Raw genomic sequence first — 25,098 nt, forward strand, 5'->3', positions numbered from 1 at the left:
TTCATAAAAATTATGCTTTCAATAAATCATATTTTTTCTTTTCTTCTGTAGAAGGGGGGGGGGCATTATTTTCGAATAAATAAAGTTTTCTCTAGTATATTTATAAGAAATTCTAGTTCTGCTTTCCAGGAAGGATGGTCTGGCTGAGCTATTTTGAGCTTGAGATTTTAAATTATTGGATTTATCGTCTCTTAGACGAATAATGTTAACTTTTTTCCTCAATTCATCGCAATCAATTGTGAAAATGGAATAGACGAATTCTTCTTAAGTAAGACCGTATCCAGCTTTGACCCTTATCTTTTATCATTACATGGGGTCCCCCCGGATAGTTTTTAGGATTCAAACAAATTTTTTTTCTTTTCTAGGAGTTCCCCTCACTCCCCCTCCAAGCAAGAGGGTAAGGGGTAATGATGCTACTCCTATACAATGAATGGAGATGCCTGGGGCATCAAGAGCCCCTTTCAGAAGAACTCTGGCGCTGCCAGCTTACCCTCTTCGTATGCTCCAGCCCATAGATCTGCCATGCAACCAGCCCAAGCCTCCAGCCATCTAGCTGCAGCCCCATAGGCCGCCCATAATCTGTCAGCCCAATACAATGATAAAGCCGGGGCCTTTGAGAAATGTTCAGCCTACGCAAGACCCTAGAGCTGCCATTTCGGCGCAATTTGAAGAAGTAAGTAGTTTTTTTCATAATAAAGCCATCTTTTCACTAATTTTTTTTTTCAACCTAATAATGGCATCTTTTATACCCTCTGCCTGCTACAAGAATTTATCGCTATTTTTTTTCAACCTAAAAAAAGACGTTTCTCGCTAATTTTCTTCAACCTACTAATGATCCTTTTAGCTATTTTTTTACTTGTCGAAGAAACAGTTCATAAGACATTAAAAGCTTTCCTGGCATTTCGATAATTTTTATCTTTGGTTTTGTCTCTTCGGTAGAGTATGGGAGGTCAAAGTTATATGCCTAGTTTTAAAAGACCCAGCCCCTCAGAGATATCTAAAATAAGGTCGTTTTTCTAGTTTACTTTAACCTTTTTCAAGCTTTTCACTCTAATAATGTCATTTTTTCATCTTCAAGAGGAATTTTTTATTCTTTTAGTGCTTACTCTTTAGTTTTGTCTTTCGCTATTTTTTATGTGGTCAGAATTTGAAGGTCCAAGTTATATCCCATCCATCCTTAGCTTGGCCATCTGAGAAATAGGTAAAACTAGCTAAAAATAGTTTTGTCGCTAAGAAAGTTATTTCGGGGTTCCTAATAATGGGAGCGGAGGGGGATATCAGAGGAACCCCCGGGGGAAATAGGAACATTCGTTTTCAGAAAATAACTAAGAACATGACTCGAAAATTTTTTGGGGTAACTATATCACTTTTCAAAGCTTAATAATGGGCCCCTAGTCTGTTAGTTCAGAAGGCTTTGAGAGACCTTAGATTATTTTTATACCTAAGGGGAAAACTCTTTTCTACTGGCCTATTTCGAGATCGATCGGCTCGTTACCAAATTCGTTGAGAAAGGAGCTGGACCAGTGGAAGACGCCAATGATGAATTGCTGGCATGGGCTGAGGAGTTTCTAGCCGAATGGCCAGAAGCAATTTCCCCCTCAGTAAGTTTTCCAGGATTTAAAAAAAAACATTATACATCCCAAAAGGATTTGTTATATCAGTAATGTGGTCATGGTCAGTGCCGTGGGTGTCGTTCAACGGATCATAATGTAATGATGCATTCCGACGAGTAGTATGCTGTCTATGAGTGCAAGGGATAATTCATAACTATTCAATTTTTCATTGGGCAATGTGTTCCAGCGAGCTAATATGCTCTTATTATTTTTTTTAGGTTCACGCACCATCTTCACAGGAAATATATATTGCTGCCGCCACCTCACTTTCTGGATAATGTACTGGAAATTGAACGCGGGGGAGCTTTGACTGTGGGGTGAGTCCGGATAGTGATGCTTCCACTGTGTTTAATGTAGATGCTTTTGTTCGGGGTCTCAGCCTTGATATAGACTATGAATGGGCCGAAGAGTTGCCATCAAACGAGATCGAGACAACGTCTGCCCTGGACAGCGATATGAGGGAGCAAAGTGGTGCCGACTCACCTCCAGTATTACCCGATTTGTATTTAGCGAATGCCGCTTTGCGCAACATTCAAGTTCATAGGACTGAGTTTGGAGGCCCATTCAACTCCGTTGCAAGTGGTATTATCCATACGGATCCTATTAATCTACTCCACTCGTATATCAGCAAGATTTGGGCACTTCTCAAAAACCATATACGGGAGGCGGGAGAACAGGTCAGTATTAAAGTCTCCATCACGCTTAAAAAAAATTTTTAATGTAAGCACGGTTGATTTGTACCCTTGTGACATACAAACGAGGATGCAGACGCTTCATCCGGACTTGCAAAATTTTTGGGGTGTTTTTTCGGATTAGGGGGGTGAAATTTTTAATAGGATGGAGGAGTAAAATGAAAACGGGAGTAAGTTGGTAGTTTTATACATAGAAAAATAGAGCTAAATATCACAAAAATTAAAAAGGAATTTTTTTAAGACGCGGGAGGGGGCAAGGGGTGAAAAATATTATGCAAATTTGAGGGCTTCTAAGGGTGTACACCTCTTTCGTTTTGATACGGCCTTAGAGTGTTTCAAATATTCTGTTCTTGTCGCTGGGCATCAGCCCTCGAGAGATGATGTTAGTAAGACGCATTTGGATGGTTTGACAGTTAATAGGGGTGGGGAGGTGAGCAGAATTTCTGAAAATAGAATTAGTTGTTTAAAGGGGCATTATCCGGTAACATTCAGGGGAATAGATATTTTGAGAGGGCTAACGAATATTTAAAGATTTGGGGTTACAGTTTTACAGTTTGATGAAGAACAAAAAGAAGGGTAACTAATAGATAAAAAAGGTAATATATTCCGTAAGGATTCCGTCCATTCAATCAGTGAAACACTGGATGTGACTTCTTTACAAGCCTGCCAAAGATCCTGATTCAATTGAGTCATTTTAAAGAACATAAAGCGATTACTGTCTCTTTTGCCCATGCGTGAAGAGACTCTAGTAATACCATGCAATTTGTAGATTTAATTAAGAAATTGGCTGGGGAAGATTGCGTTGGCACAGCTATAGTTGCTCATATTGAAACAGCAAAGGAGGCTATTTCACGGCTGCGCAATACACATTATCCAATGAATCTATCACTAGAAGACGAGTTGGCTATTAAAAATAAAGACATTTGCTGGGTTTGTAAGGAGAAAATTAATGAGGAGGTGCGAAAGCCCGGGGTCATGATCATTTATGGCAGGAAATTTCATCGAGAAGGAGTAACTTTCGGAGAGTTGCGCATAAATCGTATAATGTAAATGTTAGGCAGCAATACTTTCTGCCGGTTTACATGCACAATTCTAACTATGATTTTAAATTCATATTACCAGCGTTGGCACGATTGCAGAAAGGTGAAGTTGTAGATGGTGCATAAATAGATGGTTCTTTTTCATATAACATCATACCGGAATCATCTGAAAAGTTTCTAGTCTTAGAATTTAAATGGAAAGCAATGGGTAATGGTAATACGTGTTTCAATAGAATCCGTTTCTTATATTTCTATAGCTTCTTCCCCAAATCCCTAATTCAATTGATTCAAGTAGAAAGAAGTGACGATTTTAGTAGTATCCCCTCCTTAAACACCACTTTCCAGATGAGGAAATGAATGATTTATTAACGCGTAAGGGCATATACCCGTACGGATACTACACCTCCGCCTCGAAGCTAAGTGAGGAAAAATTACCGCCCATCGCCGAGTTTTATGATTCACTTCGCAATCGTCAATGCAACACTGTCGATTATAAATTTGCTAAATGGGCTTGGGCAAAGGAAGGGTGTAAAAATGGGTGGGATTATTGTAAAATAATCCCACCCAATCCCACAATAGTGGGATTATCTGTAAAACATGTAAAAAATTTATGAAGAATTTGGGTTGGATATTGGGTATCATTTTTCAACTCCTAATCTGGTGATGAATTTAATCCTTAAAATTAGTGGGACTGAAATTGATCTGATTGCCGACGTTGATCAGCACCTCTTTATAGAGAGATCCATGCAGGTAGGCTATATTTTCCGCAGGGATCATATCCTTGAAACCAACCTGACTGGGGAATGTATTGGTGAAAAGTCAAATACCGTTTTCTTGGATATGAGTTTCCATTATCCGTAGGCAGTGTCTCGCTTTTATTTGCCGTGTGGGAATTACGAATGGCTTGACAATCCTTCTGTGCCAGATTTTCCCAACATTCAAGCTGTTGAGGAGAATGGACCACAAGGATTTTTTTTCAAAATTGGGGGTGAAATAGCTCTGGATTGTCATGCCTTAGTAAAAAACTTTGTTTTCCCATGCATAAATAGACTGGTATCTAGGGACTATTAGAATCCTTTTAATTTATCTTTAGTAGACAAAATGGGTATGTATCAGACACCTTCAAAACAAAAGCTTATTTCCGACCTTGAATCGAAACGGAATATTGTTTTACACCACGTTCTTTTGTGGTGGATGATGGCCAATGGTTCATAAAGAACCGTTGGCCAAAAGATTCATAAAGCCCGTCAACTCGATCAAAAGCCATATATGAAGAAGTTTGTTGACTCTTTTGTTAAGAAACGGTCTGAAGTGAAAACAAAGATCGAAAAAGAGACCTTTAAACTAATTTTAAATTCGGCATTTGCTAAGATGTGCAAGAGTTCGCGCTACAGGGGTCGTTCTGACGTTGTAACCGACCCAAAAGAATGTGCCCAAATCATTGCAGATCCAAATTTCATATCGTTCACGATCATAGACTCTCATATGGTCCTCTTCTATGGAATAAAGGAAATGTAGTTTTAAACAAAAACATTACCGCTGGCAGTGCCATTTTGGAAATTTCTAAAAAATCATGTTGGACCTTTATTACAATGTTTGTAAGCGCCAGTGGCCGAAGGAGAGACAAGTTCAAGTGTATTGCGGAGACACCGATTCACTCCTGTTGAAAGTTAAAACAGTGAATCTGTTAGACGATTTGGAAAATGGAGAGTACATTAGCTCCCGGATGGATTATACCGACTGAGACGAGTACACTTATTCGAAGCTAGTGAAACTCCAGGCCCCAAATCGACTGATGAAATTAAAATCCGAGAAGGGGAGAGACTTGGTATCTCACGGTTTGTTTCCCGGTCCGAAGGGTGTACTGCGTGCAAACACACAATGAGGTTACCAAAAGTTCTGAAAGGGGGTGCCGCCACACTATATGAAAGAAAATTTCACCATGAATGTTTATAGGAACTGAATAGAGATTAATCTAGTTCCAAGAGCGAGTGTCATGGTCATTCGCTCTTTAAAATGTAAAAACTATGCAGTTCGGGTTGAAAAATGTCATGTCAACCCTATCGGATAAAGTCTATGTATTCGCAGACGGTGTGAGGGTGCTACCAGACGGTCACTACCTTACTTCAAACCGAGCTGAATGTGTAAACTACAGAAAACAGCTCGGTTTGGAGAAAGTCCCATAGTTAAGGGGAGGGGACCTTCAATGGGGGAAGAAGGGCCGTTTTTCCATCTCCAGCTGAGCACTGCCTAATTTTTGCCGTAGAATAAAGTGTTTATTTATTTTTACTGCCATTCTATATATATATTTTTATATGTGAATTTAAGAAACCATGTATTTATTTTCCTTTGAGTATTTATTCAACAGATTGAGGTTAGGTTTGGTTTGTTATATTTTGACATTGGAGGAGTAAGTATCAACATACAAACACTATTCAGATCCTTTCTTTGCAGACCTTCCATGTCTAGCAAAACAACACTTCTAACGAAAATAGTTACAAATTACAATAAAATGTTCTTAGGGAATCCGAAAAATATTTATTATTGCTATAGTGTATGGCAAGAATCCTATGGCAAAATAAAGAGTATCGCACCAAGCATAAAATTCATACATGGACTTGACATTTTAATAGTAATGCGCCCAACTCGTGGTTGATTATTGACGATTTAGCTGAATCTACTGAAGAATGGTCGCAACAAATGCCACAATTATTCACGGTCCGGTCACATCACGAGAAAATATATCTGTACCTGTTGTTCTCCATAATCTTTTTCATCAGAGTAAATGTATGACAACATTTGCTTTGAGTTGTACTTACTATATTATCTATATAGTTGTTCACAATATAAGTTCTCTTATAACTCTAAACAAACAAATCTGTCCTGGCCAGGCAAAATTTTTATTTTCCGCGTACAATCAAATTACTAATAAACCATATGGATACATTTTATTGGACCTGAATCAAAACACGCCCGAAGAGCTGCTTATAGTCACTGATATTTTCGGCAATGAAATTACTGTATATTTATCCATAAATAGTAGAAACGATCATTAGTTATCATCATGACGCTGAAGAAGCTACATGAAAATAGACATTTATTTTCAATAATAGCCAATTCAAAACCGCGGCTTAGGAAAGCGATACTCAAACACGGCATTGAATATGAATTAATTAATTCCTTATCAAAACTTTGTTCAAATTTAACGGAAGGTGTGGTTCAACTGTCAGATCTTGTTGGAAAACAGACTAAGCAACAACATTCACTTGTACGTGCCCTAGCTTGCAGAAAGAAAAAAAATAGTAAGAGAAAACGCCTTGTTCAAGCCGGTGGTAATTTCCTTTCATTGTTACTGCCGATAATCTCTAAACTTGTAAAAACTATTCTCTAGAGATTGCTAAACCTTATAAATTAACGCCATTTAAACTTGCTCTTTCACCAAAAGAGTACTTTGAAGATAATCTTGGCAAGTTTATTATTCATGAAACAATTGCCGATGATGAAAAATTAATTTTTCTTCAAAATTCCTTTCGACTTGTCAACAAACATTAGCCTTATGGTGAAAAACCGCTCAAATTGAATGTCATTGATCAGTCTTCTAGAAGTATCGAAAGTTTCAAAACTTTGAAAAGGCTGAAAAAAGAAGAGTAAAATTTATATAAAGGTGCTGTAGACATGTTGCATCAATCCTATCATGAGCAAAGTAAAAGGCTTTTGACTTATCTCACGGAAAGTGTGCAAATTGACGTGAAAAAGAATGAAGTTATAATCCAGGGTAAGAGTTACAATTTGCTTGATTTGTTATCAGATTTGATTGCAAACTGGAAAAGACTTGAATCCTTTGATAGTCATTTATATAGATTTTTAAAATTTTCCCAAAAGTCTTATTGGGAATAAACATGTTTTAAAACGATCAAAAGAATTTGAAGAAATATCACGAGATATTTCATTAGATAGCACGCCAAGTGGGCCTGGTAAGGATATTAAATGAACGCGTCTTTCCACATCATTTAGTACGCAAAAGGGTAGCAGGTGATTACGTTCAAAATGCATCAGGTTTTGAAACAAGTTTATGAAAATATTAGAGAACCATGAAGTTTAAGTTCTCCCCCTACGCTTTCTAAAAAGTTACCGGAATTAAAAAGAGGCTAGCAAAAGAGTATTTACAAATAGAAACCAGTTATATTCTACACCGAAAGCACAGGACCAGATGTCGTGACTATCGACAAACTAAAGCCTTTTACCCACTGCATATATTACAAGCAGATCTTGTGACTCCAGACATGATTCAAAGACGGCATAATAGACCGTACAAATATATTTTACTTGCAATAAGTGTTTATAGTCACTATGCATTTGCCACTCCACTGTTGTCAAAGAGAGGCAATGATGTTGCTGAAGCCCTTGAATCCATCTTAAACAAAATTCGTATAGAAAAATTTAAACAGGTCGCGGAAGTAAATTTGTTAGTCCATATGTAAAAAGGGTTTTACAGAAATATAATACTATACTCAATCACGGTCATAGTCCTATAAAGGCCGCATTTGCTGAACGTTTGATACGAAAAATTCGACTTTTTATTTCAAGATATTGTACATTGAAACATACTGCTGCATTTATTCAAGATTTAAATAAAATTATGATTCGATTTACAACCAACTTCCTCATCGATCTTTGTCCAATGTTAGCCATCTTAAAGTTTATTGTAGTAACAATACACTTTTCCTTTAAGCAATATTCTAATGAATAGACGGGGAAGAAAAAGTTTAATGTTGGCGATACTGTTCGAATTAAAATTGTCGAAAGTCTTGGATAATAAACCCATAACGTATCGTCTTCGTGATATGGAAGATGATGAGATTCTTGGATGTTTTTATGATTATGAATTGCAAAAAGTTGTAAATAGTGAAATCTATCAAATTGAAAAGGTATTAAAGATACGTACTCACAAGGGTAAGGGACAGTCGCTTTTTCACTGGCTAGGATACAACGCTGATTTTGATTCGTGGATACTCGCTGAAGAAGTTCATAATGTCTAATGATTTTTATCTGACATTAATTTCCAATGTTTCTGACCCTCTTTGTGAGGATTTGAATAAAACGAGCGGTTTTTGGACAAAAATCTTACCTGCCATTAAATTTGATGACATATATGAAGTGGCTCTTGTAGATTGTATTCTCAAAAATACGTATGATATCCTAAGAAAGGATCGTACATAAGATATAAAAATTAGACCATATGATTGGCCGAGAATTTCTGCTCATAAAAATGGTGCCTTTCAGTTAAACTATTCAATTAAGGAGGGTAAGATCTATATTAGTTCACCCATTGAAAACGAAAAGGTTGTTTTAATCTATAATATACAAGATGTTCTTGGGTTTCAACATATTTTTGTCAGTGGTAAAAGTGGTGGAACGATTAGTAGCAAGGATCGTTTCATTTCCAAAAAATATCCATCCGCCTTCTGCTTGAATATTTGTTTATTTCTTTACGCATTCTTTTTCGAGAGACCAAGAGTTGGTAATGCCAATGTTCCGCTCTTACGTGTTCTCGAACGAAAAACCTCTAGTGAACCCAGTCACCACTACAATTTAAAGCCCCTTCAATACATTCCAGTCAAAACTTCATATTTAGAGCTCTGTCAGTTGAAATTAAGAACTGAATTGGATGATCCTTTAGCAATAACAAAAGGTTTGGCTGTGATTACATGTCATTTTCGACCCATTTAGTGAGATGGCTAATAGAACTTATTTTGTATGTCCTGATATTAATTGCTATTTTTCTACTCTCGGACCACGACAGTTGGATCATGGAATGGACTATTATAGGGTCGTTAGTCAATGTCCGGTTACGATCTCGGTAATTGGTTTGCTAAGCCGTTTAGCTCTGCAATATCCCTGGCTGAAGAATAGATTGCACCGGTTGCCACGGATTTTGCGTCCTCTACACTATATGATTGGGGTTCTGGAAAGGATTTTCAAGAAAGTGTTTCACAAAATTTCAGGTCCAACACGCAATCCCTTGTCAATAGATTAAAATCACGACAAAGCGGAAAAAGTTTAAAAAGGATGCGAAAGACCTCATCAGTCTCAATCTCATCACTCATCCGTCTCAACCGAACCGGGAAGCATAAAGCATCAAAAAAGAAAGTAAAAAATTGGAAAAAGGATTTCTTTTCCCAGAAAATGGCATATCTACCACATAAAGAATTTTATTCTTCAGTCAAATCATCTCTAAATCTTTTCAATGGAGAACGTGTAGGTGTCAGTGTAAAACATGGGTAATACGAACAGTTTTATCCGACACAGCCGCTCTCTGAAAACGTTAATTCTCAAATTTATTCCAATAAAGATTATTTCATAGATTTGGCTTCAACATTTATAGATTTAAATGTCATTCTTAAAAAATACAACAATGAAAAAAGAAGTGCGGCCGAAGGATTGTCCTATGACAATTGTGTACTACAAAATTTCTTTAGACGAATAAGTGTCTCCGTACATGGAACATTGGTGATCATGGGCAATAATCTTTCAAACTATGCTAAAGTCAAACTTAGTTATATACAATTCATGTTGATGACTCCAATGTCTCATAAGCTACTCAGGAGTAGGCTTATTGGATACTAGTATATAACGTACACTGACATTACCTATAGATTTGGAGATGTAATAGCTAAGGATTTGCATTTAGTTGAGAAAATGTATCAGAAGGTACTTAACATACCTCAATGGGTGCCTCCAAATCTAAGGATTAATATAAAGCTACAACTCGTACCGTCCAATTTTATTTTGCGAAAAGTATTTGGCACTGCACCAAATGTAACAGTCTATCTCACCTCCGTAGTACTTCATTTAGGAAAACAGCAAGTTATCAGTTCTGGTGCATTGGTAATTGAGAATTTAAGAGCCTCTGGAAATAACATCAAACTGTTCCTTCCTCATACAATCACGAATCAATGGCATATTGCTACGGGTATGCGTACCTATACCGGTTCTTTATTTATTAATGGTAAAATTTCATCGAAATTGGGATTGGTTTTTTTAAAAAGTGCTAGTGCCGTAGGAACATGGTCAAATTCCCCGCACAAAATTTGAACTTTATGGACTTTCATCGCTATTATGTAAGGTAAATGAAATTCCTCTCTACAATTTATCGTTTTTTTAAATCCTACAGGATCTTATATGAAATGACAATGCAACCCCTAGATCGAGATTCACAATCATTTGAAAATGGTATAACTGAAGAAATTTTGCAAAAACTCATGGTATCATTGTATTAGATTTGTCCGGTACTCAAGATATGAGTATTGTCCGGACGGGTAACGTGCGTTAAGAGTGTATCTTTGCTGAGCCATTGGAGGGAAATATTGCATTAGTCTCACTAAATTAATTGGAAACGGATTCGGAAATTATCGCTGATGGAAGTGTTTTATTAGGCTGGGTACCCTGAAGACGATTCAAATAATCAATGCATTTAATATGGATCCCTACATGTCCAAATACAAATCCTATGACTTACCTTCGGATTTCCCAGAGAATATTACACATGTTGAAAATACCCTTATCATTGTTAATAGCAGTCCATGAACTCTAAAGACGGGGCACTGGTTATGCATCTTTCAAACAGGAAAGAATATAGATTTTTTTTTATCCTCTTGGTCTACCGTATACTTTCTACGCACCTCACATTAATTGTTTTTTTAGAAGAGTGGAAAATCAATTATTCAAAATAGGAAGCGGGTACAGGATTTATCAAAGAACAGCTGAGGTTTTTGTGCACTACTATATTTTATTTCCCCATGTCGCGGACATACTTACAGTCAATTCCTCAGGATTTATGGTGACAATCCTCGATTGAACGACTTTCTACTTGAAAATACTCTTTCCTACCTCTATAAAATTGATTTCGGTTCCCTAAGAGTGAAATGCTTTAAAAATGTATGTAGATTTGTTTATTAATGTATGTACAAATCACGGTGTCCTTTTAGATTTCTTCTTCTACATATAGGTAATCATCAGAAACGATAAGTGACAGCAGCTCGTCAGGATTTAACTTGTATTCATTTTTATAGCGCTACGGGGACAAAAAGGGTATCTTCCAGGGAAATCAATAGATAGCTATATGGGGCTTCTATTTTTCGAGCGGAAAACAATGGCGTTAGGGGGTATACTCGGTTGTGTCATGGGAAAGCAATAAAGTCTTATATGGGTCTTCCATTTTTCGAGGGAAAACATTGGCGCTAGGAGGACACCTGAGCGTCTTCCAGGGAAATCAATAGACAACTATATGGGGGCTTGTTAGGGGTGCACCTGGGCGTCTTACAGGGAAATCAATAGATAGCTATATGGGGCTTCTATTTTTAAGGGACCCATTTAAAGCGCAAGGGTGTGTAGTGACGCCAGTGGGCTGTTTTTGGAATCCTAGAAACTGCTATGGATGTCTCTAAAATCCTATGCTATTTTTCCTATATGACCGTTTAAAGCCGTGAGGGCGTGTCTTGACGTCAGAGGGTGGGAATCTTGCCAGCCGACCGCATTACCCAGGTACGAGGGACTGGGAGCTGCGCTTATCTGACTTCCTATGCTAATTCCCTATTATTACTACTTGTTAAATATCCTGACAATACTCCGTTTAATCATAGTGAAACATTATTGCGTCATTTGGAAACATGGCTTCGTGAACAGAGGGATGTGCTGTTAAACCTTCTTCTTGCGTCGTTAGAAATTCTTCTTGATTAAAGGAAGAAAGGAGTAGCAGTTATGGGCGTCGTAGAATCCATAGATAGGATACTACTTTTGGGATGGGAGGTCATCCCCAACCCAAGTGTGTAGGGGGGAAGTCGTAAGGAAGAATTTAATTGAAATTGAAACTTCTTGGGATGTTGTAAAGAGGGTGGCGTTGAATAGATTCGGATGGAGGAGAATACGCGTTGCTGCATTGGCCTCAGGCGGCTTGGTGCTACAGTGAGTTGCTAGTAACAGTTGTAGTAGTCTGTGATAGAGTTGTCAAGACCAATTTATAAAAATAAAACACATAGATATGATCAAGAGCTTTAAAACGTGCTATTAAACACATCTCTACGATGCTATAGTACTGGTACTTCTGCTGGTCAGCCCACAATTTATGAAACTTACTATGGGGGTGAGAGGAAGTGGATACAAGAGGCAGGATGGTAAAATTCAGGCCAAAGCTTTTGACCACAGAGATTGTTTCTGCATCCTTTTTATGCCTACTAGCATTTCCACTCCAGATATGAAACCAAAAAGTGCTATTTTTGGTGAAATATGGCACTTCATAACGGTGTTATCAAGGCGAATTCGTAGAAAGCACGTAAATATACAAACTATCTTTTAAATGAGACCTTAACGACCTCTCAATGATGCTGCAGTAGCCTGCTAGTTCTTTTAGGCAGATGACGATTTATGAAAAATTTTAAGTGGACTGGGAGAGGGATATATAGAGGAGGCGGATTCTAAACCTCAGGCTAAGTGTTTTCAACCATGATGATTATAATAGTAGGACCACCCTTTTGATTCTTCCCAGCCTTTCTATTCGGGAAATGGTACGCAGGGTGCGATTCTTGGGGTCATGTTTTATGGTGTTTTATGACATCTTTATCAAGTCAAATTTATAAAGAGCAATTAGGTATATAAAATAACTTTTAGACGAGCCCTTAAACAGGTCTCTATGACGTTCCAGTCCCCGCTAGTGACGAAGAAAAAAAGGAGAAAAAAGAGGAATCATCAGTGCTACCTATGCAAAAAAATTACTTATCCCTGCTATTCAAGGTGGTGGGTTCTAAGTTTCCTGTACAGGATTTTCGGCAATGAAGATTCTAATGATATACTTTATGATGTAACAAAGTTAAGGGTCTTAACGATTTTTCTCAGACTTCTGACCTATCTAGATCTTTTTTTTTATGCGAGAATATCCCAAGATACCAATTTTCCTGAAAAAATATGGAGCCGTTTTCGAGAACATCCAGGGGGCTAGTGGGTTTAACCCCCCCCCCCCCCAAAAAATGTTTGTATGACTCATAAAAACGGAACAAAGACGGATATAAACAAATTTTTTATGCGTTAGTAGTAAGCAAGGTACTACTTCTATGGAAGCTATAGCAAATACAATGTTATTCTATGGAAGCTATAGCAATTTGAAATATCATATGGAATTCTATGGAAGCTATACACCTTTTCAAAGAGAGTGAGTATCCTCTCACATGGCCTAATACTTCTATGGAAGCTATAGCAAATACCATGTTATTCTACGACGCCCCCGTACAAACAGGTTTTTAGTATGTTAACTTATACTTTGCGCACTTTATGTTCCATCCTGTTTTATTTGCGGCCTACAGGTCATGACACAATTTCAAAGTTAATTTTTTAATGCTTTTACAATCGGAGATGTTTGATTAACCATTGCAAAAAGGGGAAATGGGATATGCAAGCATTTGCAAAAAAGGGGTAATTAATGTTGAAAAGGGTAATTACTTCTTTAGTTTACGAGATTTGCGAATTTTTTGCGAAAAGATATTTGCGTAAAGGTCTTGCGATGGTTAAGAATAGGTCATTACACCTTTTTGCCAAGAGGAATGAGTATAATACATGTTTATTTATTTTTTTTAACTGATATTTTTTCAATGAAGTCCATAGCACTTTGCAGAAACCCGTGAATGTAGGACTGAAAGTCCAATTACTAATCAAGCTAGTGTGACTGTCATTTTTTGATCTGGTTAAGTGGGTATAATCTGGTTTGGTTTGCTATTGCGAGAGGACTCAAGCGATTTCTTTCTTTGTCATGAGATTTACGTAATTAATTAAACCTGTATTATAAAACCAGCGTGTCTTGTTTCGTTGTAATGCAATTATTTTTTGTATATACAAAAAGGGGTAATGAGATATGCGAGCATTTGCAAAAAAGGGGTAATTAATGTTGAAAAGGGTAATTACTTATTTAGTTTACGAGATTTGCGAATTTTTTGCGAAAAGATCTCAGTTACATACGGATTCAGTTACACGGGGATTAGTTAAATGAGGTCAAGTTGCATGGGGGGTTCAATAGCACGAGGGGTTCAGTTGCATGGAGGAGTTCAGAAGCTTGGGATTCAGTTACATGAGGTCGATGGTCGTTATAATACACAAGTTCTATTTGAACAGTGTTGTGAGATCCCCTACCACACCCCCAAAGGACTCCGATCCCACCCAACCCAACCCGGGTATTAGCGAAGTTACTCTGTGGGCGTTTAATCTTTGGTATTATTTGATTAATTGACTGTTTGATCAATGACAATAACTTTTGATAGATTTTTTTTACGTCAAATACTCTAGTTTCTTTTCTTAGTTTTGAAAACATTTTGGAAGAAACTAAATTTCAGTTGGGGTGGGGGGGGGAGGAGGGGGCAAAATGAGGTCTGGGGTGAAAATTTGGTCTGAGAGAGGCAGTTGTCCCCTCTGTCCCATAGGAAATTACGCTCCTCAACCCAGCCCCTTGCCACTTACTGACAGGGGTGAATCCGGGGAGAGGGTTAAAAGTTCAAGTGCCCTGTTTAAGCGACCAAAAAACTGAAGGGGCAACTAAGCTCCAATCAATGCTCAATTTCCCCAAAGTTATAGGGGTCGTGTGTGTCTCATTGGGCTATGTGTATCTCTTTGGGAGCGTTTGAATCTTTTGGTTACTAAAGTATTATATTTTTATCATGTTTTAGGATATTCGATTAGGATTAACTTAACTTCATTCCTTGAGTGTTGTCGGGAGTAACAGGTAAGTACCAAATTTTGAGTTCACTGCAGGGGATTTTCCACAAGGAGAATTTTCCATGGGGAGGGAATTTTCCAGGAGGTGAATTGCTACAAGTTTCGTCTACTAGCCTGAACGATGGAAATTCAATAGCTCAGAATTAGGGTCTTAGTCCACCAGCCTGAACGGTGGAAATTCACTAGCTCAGAATTGGGGTCTTAGTCCACCAGCCTGAATGGTTGAAATTCACTAGCTCAGAATTGGGGTCTTAGTCAGTGTTCAGATTGGAGCGTTGGGGTCCGATTATCAGGGCTTTTATTTGTCAAGACCTGAATGCTAAGCGATGGACATGAACTCGATTGGGAACCCATTGTGAAAATGGAAAAAACAAAAATATATTGTTGGTATGTGTGTAGAGCAAGGCATGGTTACCGCTAGGGCAACAGTCTAACCGTTAACGGTTTTAGATATCCGTGAATAAGTTCTAAAGCGAGAGTGGAAGTTGGGGCAAAGTTCTAGTGCCCTGTTTAAGCGACCAAAAAACTGAAGGGGCAACTAAGCTCCATTCAATGCTCAATTTCCCCAAAGTTATAGGGGTCGTGTTTGTCTCTTTGGGCTATGTGTATCTCTTTGGGAGCGTTTGAATCTTTTGGTTACTAAAGTATTATATTTTTATCATGTTTTAGTATATTCGATTAGGATTAAATTAACTTCATTCCTTGAGTGTTGTCGAGGGTAACACGTAAGTACCAAATTTTGAGTTCACTGCAGGGGATTTTCCACAAGGAGAATTTTCCATGGGGAGGGAATTTTCCAGGAGGTGAATTGCTACAAGTTTCGTCCACTATTGTCTGAAAAGTATTTTTTCGGGGGAGATACACGATTGGCTGAAACAATTTATTGTGTTCGTGGTAACGAACTGTAAGTAAGGATCGACACGGCTCAATAGTTCAGATTTTTCTCAAAGAGATGAAACAATTTAAAGTTCTGTTCCAAATATTTTCCTGGAAGAAGAAAAGTTCAACTTTGATTCTGAATTTTCTTAATGAAAATGAAATAAGTTATTGATCAATTCTATTTTCCCAAAATAATATCAAAAACACAATTGGCTGAAATAAAAGCGGAAAAAAAAGCTCTTAATAGAACCTTTTAAGTGTGAAGTCCTATTTTTCAGACTAAATTATAGAAACGATCCCTGTGGTCCCTGGAGGGGGGGGGGGGGATCCCCGTAGGATACGTAAAAATTATATGAGTTATAAGTTTTAATTTTGCTACTTAATTTCATTTGAAAAAACTTTTTTTTATTTAGTTCATTATATTTTTATAAATAATGCCAGGATATATGGCCTCCATCTCCACTGAAAAATCCCTCCCTCCCCCTTCAAAAAAAAGTTAGTCTGAAGTTGATTGTCTGAAAAGTATTTTTTGGGGGAGATACACGATTGGCTGAAACAATTTATTGTGTTCGTGGTAACGAACTGTAAGTAAGGATCGACACGGCTCAATAGTAACCGAAAAACTCTAAAAACCAATAACTCTACTTCGGAAGTTTCAAGCTCCTATCTGAAAAAATGTGGAATTAAATTCTTGAAGTAATTGATGCTTAATGGAGAAAAAGGTGAAAATTATAGTTTTTATGCACAGGTGTTTTGGATTTGTCAAGATTTAAATGTTAAGAGTGATAACATTTTTTGTGTTTGTGCTAACGAACTGTAAGTAAGGAGCGACATGACTCAATAGTTACCGAAACTCTAAAAACCAATAACCCTACTTCGGAAGTTTCAAGCTCCTATCTGCAAAAATGTGGAATTAATTTCTTGAAGTAATTGATGCTTAATGGAGAAAAAGGTGAAAATTATAGGTTTTATGAAATTGATCATAATTAAAAAAAGTTTTTCAACTGAAAGTAAGGAGCAAAATTAAAACTTAGAACGAAGAGAATTATTACGTATACGAAGGGGATCCCCCCCCCCTCCAGGGACCACAGGGACCGTTTCTATAATTTATTCTGAAAAATAGGACTTCACACTTAAAAAGTTCTATTAAGAGTTTTTTTTTTCCGCTTTTATTTAAGCCAATTGTGTTTTTGATATTATTTTTGGAAAATAGACTTGATCAATAACTTATTTAATTTTAATTAAGAAAATTCAGAATCAAAGTTGAACATTTCTTCTTCCAGGAAAATATTTGGAACAGAACTTTAAATTTTTTCATCTCTTTGAGAAAAATCTGAACTATTGAGCCGTGTCGATCCTTACTTACAGTTCGTTACCACGAACACAATAAATTGTTTCAGCCAATCGTGTATCTCCCCCGAAAAAATACTTTTCAGACAATCAACTTCAGACTAACTTTTTTTTTTGAAGGGGGAGGAGGGATTTTTCCGTGGAGATGGAGGCCAGATTTACTGGCATTATTTCATCTTAAAGTGCCAACGTATCTGATAGAATAATTTAAGTCTTATGATCAATTTCATAAAACCTATAATTTTCACCTTTTTATCCATTAAGCATCAATTACTTAAAGAAATTAATTCCACATTTTTGCAGATAGGAGCTTGAAACTTCCGAAGTAGAGCTATTGGTTTTTAGAGTTTCGGTAACTATTGAGTCGTGTCGCTCCTTACTTACAGTTCGTTAGCACAAACACAAAAAATGTTATCACTCTTAACATTTAAATCTTGACAAATCCAAAACACCTGTGCATAAAACCTATAATTTTCACCTTTTTCTCCATTAAGCATCAATTACTTCAAGAAATTAATTCCACATTTTTGCAGATAGGAGCATGAAACTTCCGAAGTAGTGTTATTGGTTTTTAGAGTTTTTCGGTAACTATTGAGCCGTGTCGATCCTTACTTACAGTTCGTTACCACGAACACAATAAATTGTTTCAACCAATCGTGTATCCCCCCCTAAAAAATACTTTTCAGACAATCAACTTCAGACTAACATTTTTTTTTTGAAGGGGGAGGGAGGGATTTTTCCATGGAGATGGAGGCCAGATTTACTGGCATTATTTAGAAAACGATAATACAATAAATTAAAAAAAGTTTTTTCAACTGAAAGTAAGGAGCAAAATTAAAACTTAGAACGAAGAGAATTATTACGTATACACGATGTAGAAATTTAATTCAAGAAATTATGAAAAAATTCTCAGCAAGTAACAATTTCTTCTTGAAGTCAACTCTTGTGTAGAAATTTAATTCAAGAAATTATGAAAAAATTCTCAGTAAGTAACAATTTCTTTCTTGAAGTCAACTCTTGGATACACAATACGGAAATTTCATTCAAGAAATTATTAAAAAATTTTAACTAATTAGCAAATTCTTTCTTGAATTCACTTGTTGAATAAACAAAAAGAAATTTCATTCAAGAAATTATGACAAAATTCTAAGTAAGTAACAAACTCTTTATTGTTTTCACGAGTTAGATATACGATGTAGAAATTAAATTCAAGAAATTATGAAAAATTCTCAGTCTAAGTAGCAAATTCTTTCTTGAATTCACCTGTTGGATAAACAAAAAGACATTTCGTTCAAGAAATTATGACAAAATTCTAAGTAAGTAACAAACTCTTTATTGTTTTCACTAGTTAGATAAACGATGTAGAAAATTGTAAGCAAGTAACAAACCCTTTCCTGAAGTCACCTCTCGGATACACAATGCAGAAACTTCATTTAAGAAATTATAAAAAAATTATAAGTAATTAGCAAATTCTTTCTTGAATTTGCCTCTTGGATAAACAAAAAAAGTCATTTCATTCAAGAAATTATGAAAAAATTCTAAATAAGTAACAAATCCTTTCTTGAAGTTACCTCATGGATACAAAAAGAAGAAATTTCATTTAAGAAATTATCAAAAATTGTAAGTAAATATCAAATTCTTTCTTGAATTCACCAGCTGGATAAACAAAAAGACATTTCGTTCAAGAAATTATGACAAAATTCTAAGTAAGAAACAAACTCTTTCTTGAAGTTACCTCATGGATACACAATGCAGAAATTTCATTTAAGAAATCACCTGCTGGATAAACAAAAAAAGACATTTCGTTCAAGAAACTATGACAAAATTCCAAGTAAGTAACAAACTCTTTATTGTTTTCATGACTTAGATACACGATGTAGAAATTTAATTCAAGAAATTATGAAAAAATTCTCAGCAAGTAATGACTTAGATACACGATTTAGAAATTTAATTCAAGAAATTATGAAAAAATTCTCAGCAAGAAACAATGTCCTTCTTGAAGTCAACTATTGTGTATAAATTTAATTCAGAAAATTATGAAAAAATTCTCAGTAATTGAAAATTTATTTCCTGACGTAAACTCTTGAATATACAATGCGGGACTTTCAAACAAGAAATTATGAAAAAATTGTAACTAAGTAGCAAATTCTTTCTTGAATTCACTTGTTGAATAAACAATAAGAAATTTCATTCAAGAAATTACGAAAAAAATTCTCAGCAAGTAACAATTTCTTTCTTGAAGTCAACTCTTGGATACACAATACGGGAATTTCATTCAAGAAATTATGAAAAAATTGTAACTAAGTGGCAAATTCATTCTTGAATTCACTTGTTGAATAAACAAAAGGAAATTTCATTCAAGAAATTATGACAAAATTCTAAGTAAGTAACAAACTCTTTATTGTTTTCACGAGTTAGATATACGATGTAGAAATTAAATTCAAGAAATTATGAAAAAATTATCAGTCTAAGTCGCGAATTCTTTCTTGAATTCACCTGTTGGATAAACAAAAAGACATTTCGTTCAAGAAATTATGACAAAATTCTAAGTAAGTAACAAACTATTTATTGTTTTCACGAGTTAGATAAACGATGTAGAAATTAATTTCAAGAAATTATGAAAAACTTCTCAGTAAGCAACCGTTTCTTTCTTGAAGTCAACTGTTGGATACACAGTACGGAAATTTCATTCAAGAAATTATGAAAATATTTGTAAGTAAGTAACAAACTCTTTATTGATTCCACCTCTTGGATATACAGTACAGATACTTCATTCAAGAAATTATGAAAAAATCGCAAGTAAGTAACTTTTTTTCTCTTTATCACAAACAATCTTCACTTATCTACATGATGTAGAAATTTAATTCAAGAAATTATGAAAAAATTCTCAGTAATTAACAATTTCTTTCTTGAAGTCAACTCTTAGATACACACTACGGAAGTTTCATTCAAGAAATTATGAAGGTATTTGTAAATAAGTAACACTCTCTGGATTGATTTAACCTCTTAAATATTCAGTACGGATGCTTAATTCAAGAAACTTGATTAAAAACGTTTTGTAACTAGAAACTATTTACATATCTTTCGTTGGCACATTTCCAAATGAGCGGGGATTCCCCACTGTTTCCTACACATTGCGAAAAGTGAGCAGTACGAAAACTCCACGTTTTCAACCAGACTGGTTTTTAGACAACACACCCACAGAGATGACACACACACATAGAGACGAGACACGCACAGACACGACACAGAAACAGAGTCATAGTGAGAGAGATATCCAAAAGTTGGGTTGATCTAGGTTCACTTAGAGTGGCGCGCCACTGTAAGTGAACCTAGATCAACCCAACTGTTTTGATATCTATATCACGATGACTCGGTTTGTGTGTTGTGTCTCTGCGTGTCTCGTCTATATGTGTGTGTGTGTGTCATCTTTGTGGGTGTGTTGTCTAAAAAACCAGTCTGGTTGAAAACATGGAGTTTTCGTACTGCTCACTTTTCGCAATGTGTAGGAAACAGTGGGGACTCACCGCTCATTTAGGAAAGGTGCCAAGGAAAGGCATGCAAATAGCAGGTAGTTTCAAAACGTGTTTAATCACGTTTCTTGAATGAAGTATCTGTACTGTATATTCAAGAGGTGAAATCAATAAAGAGAGTGTTACTTACTTACAAATACCTTCATAATTTCTTGAATGAAATTTCAGTATTGTGTATCTAAGAGTTGACTTCAAGAAAGAAATTGTTAATTACTGAGAATTTTTTAATAGTTTCTTGAATTAAATTTCTACTTCATGTATCTAAGTTAAAATTATTTGTGATAAAGAGAAAAAAAGTTACTTACTTGCTATTTTTTCATAATTTCTTGAATGAAGCATCTGTAGTGTATATCCAAGAGGTGGAATCAATAAAGAGTTTGTTACTTACTTAAAAATATTTTCATAATTTCTTGAATGAAATTTCCGTACTGTGTATCCAACAGTTGACTTCAAGAAAGAAACGGTTACTTACTGAGAATTTTTTCATAATTTCTTGAAATTAATTTCTACATCGTTTATCTAACTCGTGAAAACAATAAAGAGTTTGTTACTTACTTAGAATTTTGTCATAATTTCTTGAATGAAATGTCTTTTTGTTTATCTAACAGGTGAATTCAAGAAAGAATTTGCTGCTTAGACTGAGAATTTTTTCCTAATTTCTTGAATTTAATTTCTACATCTTATATCTAACTCGTGAAAACAATAAAGAGTTTGTTACTTACTTAGAATTTTTGTCATAATTTCTTGAATGAAATTTCTTTTTGTTTATTCAACAAGTGAATTCAAGAAAGAATTTGCCACTTAGTTACAATTTTTTCATCATGTCTTGTATGATAGTCCCGTTTTGTTTATCCAAGATTTGACAACAAGAAAGAATTTTTTTCTTAATGAGAATTTTTTCATAATTTCTTGAATTATATTTCTATTTTTTTATTAAACACGTGAATTAAAGATATACTGTTATACTTATTTACAATTTTTTCATAATTTCTTGAATGAAATTCACGTATTGTGTATCCAAGAGTTGACTTCAAGAAAGAAATTGTTACTTACTGAGAATTTTTTCATAATTTCTTGAATTAAATTTCTACACAAGAGTTGATCAAGAAATTGTTACTGCTAAGAATTAAATTTGTTACACATCTGTATCTAAGTCATTACTTGCTGAGAATTTTTTCATAATTTCTTGAATTAAATTTCTACATCGTGTATCTAAGTCATGAAAACAATAAAGAGTTTGTTACTTACTTGGAATTTTGTCATAGTTTCTTGAACGAAATGTCTTTTTTGTTTATCCAGCAGGTGATTTCTTAAATGAAATTTCTGCATTGTGTATCCATGAGGTAACTTCAAGAAAGAGTTAGTTGCTTACTTAGAATTTTGTCATAATTTCTTGAACGATATGTATTTGTGTTTATCCAGCTGTTGAATTCAAGAAATAATTTGCTACTTAATTAATTTTTGTTATAATTTCTTAAATGAAATTTATAGGTTTTGTATCCATGAGGTAACTTCAATAAGGGATTTGTTACTTTTTTAGTATTTTTTCATAATTTCTTGACTGAAATGACTTTTTTTTGTTTATCAAAGAGTCACATTAAATAAAGAAGTTGATACTTACTTACAATTTTTTGATAATATATTAAATTAATTTTCTGCCTTGTGTATCCGAGAGGTAACTTCAGGAAAGGGTTTGTTACTTGCTTACAAATTTCTACATCGTTTATCTAACTCGTGAAAACAATAAAGAGTTTGTTACTTACTTAGAATTTTATCATAATTTCTTAAACGAAATGTCTTTTTGTTTATCTAACAGGTGAATTCAAGAAAGAATTTGCTACTTAGAATGAGAATTTTTTCATAATTTCTTAAATTTAATTTCTACATCGTATATCTAACTCGTGAAAACAATAAAGAGTTTGTTACTTACTTAGAATTTTGTCATAATTTCTTGAAAGAAATTTGTTTTTGTTTATTCAACAAGTGAATTCAAGAAAGAATTTGCTACTGATTTACAATTTTGTAATTATTTTGTTTTTGAAAGTCCCTAAGTGTGTATTCAATTGTTTACCTCAAGAAAGAAAGTGTCAAACACGGAGAATTTTTTAAGAATTTCCTGTAATAAATTTATAAAAAAGAGTTGACTACAAGAAAGAAATTGTTTATTTCTAAGAATTTTTGCATAATTTCTTGAATTAAATTTCTACATCGTGTATACGTAATAATTCTCTTCGTTCTAAGTTTTAATTTTGCTCCTTACTTTCAGTTGAAAAAAACTTTTTTTAATTTATTGTATTATCGTTTTCTAAATAATGCTAGTAAATCTGGCCTCCATCTCCACGGAAAAATCCCTCCCTCCCCCTTCAAAAAAAAAAAGTTAGTCTGAAGTTGATTGTCTGAAAAGTATTTTTTCGGGGGGGATACACGATTGGCTGAAACAATTTATTGTGTTCATGGTAACGAACTGTAAGTAAGGATCGACACGGCTCAATAGTAACCGAAAAACTCTAAAAACCAATAACTCTACTTCGGAAGTTTCAAGCTCCTATCTGTAAAAATGTGGAATTAATTTCTTGAAGTAATTGATGCTTAATGGAGAAAAAGGTGAAAATTATAGGTTTTATGCACAGGTGTTTTGGATTTGTCAAGATTTAAATGTTAAGAGTGATAACATTTTTTGTGTTTGTGCTAACGAACTGTAAGTAAGGAGCGACACGACTCAATAGTTACCGAAACTCTAAAAACCAATAACTCTACTTCGGAAGTTTCAAGCTCCTATCTGCAAAAATGTGGAATTAATTTCTTGAAGTAATTGATGCTTAATGGAGAAAAAGGTGAAAATTATAGGTTTTATGAAATTGATCATAAGACTTAAATTATTCTATCAGATACGTTGGCACTTTAAGATGAAATAATGCCAGTAAATCTGGCCTCCATCTCCACGGAAAAATCCCTCCCTCCCCCCTTCAAAAAAAAAAGTTAGTCTGAAGTTGATTGTCTGAAAAGTATTTTTTCGGGGGAGATACACGAGTGGCTGACACGATTTATTGTGTTCGTGGTAACGAACTGTAAGTAAGGATCGACACGGCTCAATAGTTCAGATTTTTCTCAAAGAGATGAAAAAATTTAAAGTTCTGTTCCAAATATTTTCCTGGAAGAAGAAAAGTTCAACTTTGATTCTGAATTTTCTTAATGAAAATGAAATAAGTTATTTATAAATTCTATTTTCCAAAAATAAAAACAAAAAAACACTGTTCTTAAAAAACCCCTGAAAAAAAAATATATTAATAGAACTTTTTATGTTTGAAGTCATTTTTTTAAGAATAATTTATAGAACCGGGCCGGGGGGGCCCGGGAGGGGGGGGGGGATCCCCTTCGTATACGTAATAATTATCTTCGTTCTAAGTTTTAATTTTGCTCCTTACTTTCAGTTGAAAAAACTTTTTTTAATTATGATCAATTTCATAAAACCTATAATTTTCACCTTTTTCTCCATTAAGCATCAATTACTTCAAGAAATTAATTCCACATTTTTGCAGATAGGAGCTTGAAACTTCCGAAGTAGGGATTATTGGTTTTTAGAGTTTCGGTAACTATTGAGTCGTGTCGCTCCTTACTTACAGTTCGTTAGCACAAACACAAAAAATGTTATCACTCTTAACATTTAAATCTTGACAAATCCAAAACACCTGTGCATAAAACCTATAATTTTCACCTTTTTTCTCCATTAAGCATCAATTACTTCAAGAAATTAATTCCACATTTTTGCAGATAGGAGCTTGAAACTTCCGAAGTAGGGTTATTGGTTTTTAGAGTTTTTCGGTAACTATTGAGCCGTGACGATCCTTACTTACAGTTCGTTACCACGAACACAATAAATTGTTTCAGCCAATCATGTATCTCCCCCGACAAAAATACTTTTCAGACAATCAACTTCAGACTAACTTTTTTTTTGAAGGGGGAGGGGGGGATTTTTCCTTGGAGATGGAGGCCAGATTTACTGGCATTATTTAGAAAACGATAATACAATAAATTAAAAAAAGTTTTTTCAACTGAAAGTAAGGAGCAAAATTAAAACTTAGTACGAAGAGAATTATTACGTATACGAAGGGGATCCCCCTCCCCCTCCAGGGACCACAGGGACCGTTTCTATAATTTAGTCTGAAAAATAGGACTTCACACTTAAAAAGTTCTATTAAGAGCTTTTTTTTCCGCTTTTATTTCAGCCAATTGTGTT

At 35.0% G+C, this 25,098-nt stretch overlaps 1 long non-coding RNA gene across 1 annotated transcript in view; it reads left to right on the forward strand.

The window, feature by feature from the left end:
• Nucleotides 1-462: 462 nt before the first annotated feature.
• The window catches only part of LOC148955207 (uncharacterized), a 32,046-nt gene continuing 7,410 nt past the window's right edge, over nucleotides 463-25,098 (forward strand). Inside the window, exons 1-2 of the long non-coding RNA XR_016143517.1 lie at nucleotides 463-673; nucleotides 1,832-1,930. This is a non-coding gene — a long non-coding RNA (uncharacterized LOC148955207). The remainder of the gene's footprint in view (nucleotides 674-1,831; nucleotides 1,931-25,098) is intronic.

Source organism: Artemia sp. Qi Xiang Cuo, chromosome 2 (genome assembly GCF_049724085.1).
Source record: "Artemia sp. Qi Xiang Cuo chromosome 2, ASM4972408v1, whole genome shotgun sequence".
NCBI classification, from domain to species: domain Eukaryota; kingdom Metazoa; phylum Arthropoda; class Branchiopoda; order Anostraca; family Artemiidae; genus Artemia; species Artemia sp. Qi Xiang Cuo.